The sequence below is a fragment of the Nicotiana tomentosiformis genome, chromosome 11 (genome assembly GCF_000390325.3).
Source record: "Nicotiana tomentosiformis chromosome 11, ASM39032v3, whole genome shotgun sequence".
In the NCBI taxonomy this organism is placed as follows: Eukaryota; Viridiplantae; Streptophyta; class Magnoliopsida; order Solanales; family Solanaceae; genus Nicotiana; species Nicotiana tomentosiformis.
Window position 1 is genome coordinate 2,678,352 of NC_090822.1, and position 4,249 is coordinate 2,682,600.

Below are 4,249 nucleotides of genomic sequence, written 5' to 3' on the forward strand. Positions count from 1 at the left end.
ATAGAGAAGCAAGAATGTGGAAGAGATGACGTGGGAAGCGGAGGAAGAAATGAAGTCTAAATACCCCGACCTATTTCAAACTGAAGATATGGCTAGATGGGATGCTACACAATAACTCTATTCAGGCTAGTAGGTCATCAGGTAAGCTCTTATTTCTTGACTTTCAGTATTTATGATTTATGGTTGTGTGAGGCAAAGTGTTGGTATTTATAGACATTGGCCATGTGTGGCATGCATAGTATGTTCTCTTGCTGCATGCAGGTTGGTTTTAGTCTAGTGCACGGAGGAGACTTTGGCAAAAATTTTCCAAAGACTCTAAGAGTAAACATTCGAGGACGAATGTTCCCAAGGGGGGAATGATGTTACACCGTATATTTTCATACGTAAAAGTGCGTCGTGAGCAAACTAATGTAGGATCTAAAATGAGATCATCTTTCAAAATATATAAATTAAGTTAATCGTGTTACCTCGGAGGTTACAAATGTTGAAGATCATGAATAACAATTACAAATAGGGTTGGAAGGTTCAGAAGCTAAAGGAATTGAAGAAAATAATGTTTCGTCGAAAGTCGACAAGTTGGGAATGTTATAACATGTACTTTTGGGGTGATACTAGGGTGCTTAACATGATAAGGAGGTTATGTTATAAGTTATGTTAGTCGTATGATAGTCGTGTGTTATTTTTTGAAGTCAAGCGAGTGGTGGAACAAATGTCGATGAATGTTATCACAAGTTACATTCATACGTTTTACTGAAACTTTGGGTCAAATGTAACTGCGAGTTTCTCCCAATATACTTAGGGTTATGGGGTGTTCCACCCATAAAATTAAATATCAATGAGTCTATTTTCTAACTCATTAAACCATGTGTCAATACGATATTGGAGTAGAGAAATATGGGTGTGTTTGCGCGACTGCGCAGACTGTCACCTACTTGCTTAAATGAGAGTCCAAAAATGGGCCAGTTCGGGTCGTCCAAAAATGGGCCAGTTCGGGTCATCCAAAGAGGCATTTTTAAAGTCCTATCTCCTTCATATATTATACTGATAATAAATCATAATAACCAGACATAAGCTCTGCAAAGATCCTCCCAAAAATTGCCCACAAACCCTAATTGATTTTCTCTCCCTTTCAAGTTCTAGTTGGAGGTAAAACCTAGAGTTTGAAGAACCAAGATAGGAGCTGAGTTATCCAACAAATAAGGTAAGTTTACTGCTATATTTCATCCATTTCTTATGCTGTAAATGCATAGTAAGTCATTCTATATTTGCAAGAACTCATGGGACGGTGATCGCAAGCCGTGAGTTTGAGTTATTCACTTGTAGCAGACAGTTTTGTAGACTTTTTTGTGTTGCTGTTGGGCTACATGTTTTACTACTGTTTTGTGGAGTTTTGGAGGAGGAAGGGTGTGTAGAAATACCACATAAATTCAGGGTGGTGGGCTGCTCGTTCGTCATAATATTTTCGGGTTGTATGACACTACTACGGCAGTCGTTTTGTGTATGTAGAGATTGGGGTGTGTTGGGCTGTTTTGTAGTATTTTGTGGTGTATATAAGTTTGGAAAATAATGTATATATGTTGTTATTGTTGAGTTCTTTTGTTTTTTGTGTTATCTTGAATTTGGAGGAAGTAAGGATTATAGGGGAGATGCTGTCCGTTTTAATACAAAATAAGTGTGTCGTTCGTTGTGGAATAATTTTGTACCTTTCGTAACTTAATGATAGTATTATTATCTTTGTTGTAGATTAAGGTGCAAAGAGGCGAGTTAAACTTGGTGATATGAAAGATTGTGATAAGGTATGTTAAGTCTAAACCTTTCCTTCATTTTGGCATGATCCCGTAACTACATATGTTTGACAACGAGACATAAAGAGAAGTTCTTATTCATGAATTTATTCACATTATCCTAGTCTCGGAAGTTACAGTATTCTTCCTTATCGGAACTTTGTATTCAGTTAAGTATTGTTTTCTTCTAGTCAAGAGAGCAGAGGGTCTACATATATATATATATATATATATATATATATATATATATATATATATATATATATATAGTATTATAGTACTTTCACCACCATCGAGCTATAATCGATGGGCAGCCCCCTATTGGGCAACCTATGATCAGATGGTAAGTTATATACCAAGCCTATTATGGCCGAGCGCCTATGAGCAAGCCTAGTATGGCCGATATACAGAGCCTAGTATGGCCGAGCGCCTATGAGCGAGCCTACTATGGCCGAGCAGTTATACGTACCGAGCATTATAGGGACGAACATTTATTTTACTTACTATATTGAAGGAGTTGAGTCATTATCAACAGGTAAGTATATCTCAAAATCATCTTTGACTCCCAGTTACTTTCAGATATTATATTATCAGTTCAGTTTCAGCTTTCAGTTATGTTATTGCCTTACATACTCGGTACATTATTTCATACTGACGTCCCTTTTCAAGGGACGATGCTTTTCATGCGTGCAGGTTCAGATAGACAGACAGGTAGACCTCCTCAATAGGTGTTTCCCGAGTTCAGTCTGATCGGTTAGCTCTACGTCCTTCGGAGTTGCCGAGTCTAGGGTTTTGTATACCTCTTTTGTATTATTGTATATATACTATGGTTAGGTCGGGGCCTTGTTCCGATCACAATACATTCATCATTAGAGGCTGGTAAACATATCATGTCAGCTAGTGTAGTATGTTGGGCTTGTAGGCCTGGTATGTATATTTTTTTGGTTTGTTAGGTGTAGTAGTTATTATGGCCTTGTCGGCTTAACTTTATATTGATGTTTAGTCAGCGCTAGTTTTCGTTTAGTTTTATATCTTGCTTCGCAAAGTATCTTGCAATGTGGTCCCATGGCTAAATTAGGACATTATATGTTCAGATTCCCTTAGTTGCAAGTTGGTATGCTAGGTTAGGTGAGGCGCCAGGTGCCGGTTTCTCCCCCTAGGTTCGGGGCGTGACAACGAGCATTATTTGAGAGTGGTGCTTCAGACCTTGCGGGAACAGAAGCTATATGCTAAGTTCTCCAAGTGTTAGTTTTGGTTAGATTCTGTAGCATTCTTGGGGCATGTTGTATCTGGCGAGGGTATTAAGGTAGATCCCAAGAAGATCGAGGCAGTTCAAAGTTAGCCTCGTCCTACCACAGCGACCGAGATCAGGAGCTTCTTAGGGTTAGCAGGTTATTATCGTCAGTTCGTGGAGGGCTTTTCATCTATTGCAACAACTTTAACCAGATTAGCCCAGAATGGTTCTCCATTCCGATGGTTCGATGATTGTGAGGCGAGCTTTCAGAAACTCAAGACCGCATTGACTTCAACACCAGTGTTAGTGTTGCCTTCTGGTTCGGGGATGTATACTGTGTATTATGACGCTTCCCGCGTTGTCCTGGGTTGTGTATTGATGCAGGAGGGGTGAGTTATTGCATATGCTTCAAGTCAGTTGAAGCCCCACGAGAAGAATTACCCCGTACATGATTTGGAGTTGGTCGCGATAGTTCACGCTCTTAAGATTTGGAGGCATTATATTTATGGGGTGTCCAGTGAGGTATACACTGATCATCGCAGCCTGCAGCATTTCTTCAAGTAGAGGGATCTCAATTTGAGTCAGCACAGGTGGCTTGAGTTACTAAAAGATTATGATATTACCATCCTTTATCATCTCGGCAAGGCGAATGTGGTTGCGGATTCCTTGAGCAGAAAGGTAGAGAGTATGGGTAGTTTGGAATTCATTTCAGCATAGGAGAGGCCATTAGCTTTGGACATTCAGTCCTTGGCTAACAAACTTGTGAGGTTGGATATTTCAGAGCCCGGTCAAGTTCTTGCATGCGTCGTCATCCAGTCTTCACTATCCGAGCAAATCAAGGCTCGCAAGTACGACAATCTGCACTTATTGGTTCTCAGAGAAACGATACTACAATGTAGTGCCAAGGAGGTTACTATCGGTGAGGATGGTGTTCTGCGACTCCAAGGTCGTCTATGTGTCCCTAATATTGATGGGTTGAGGGAAAGGATTCTAGAGGAGGAACACAGTTCTCAGTATTCTATTCACCCAGGTGCTACGATGTATCGCGATATGAGGCAGCATTATTGGTGGTGGCCGATGAAGAAGGACATAGTCAAGTATGTAGTGAGGTGTCTAAATTTCCAGCATGTTAAGCATGAGCATCAGAGGCCAGGTGGCCTACTCCAGCAGATGGTTATACCTGAGTGGAAATAGGAGCGCATCACTATGGAGTTCATAGATAGGCTGCCGC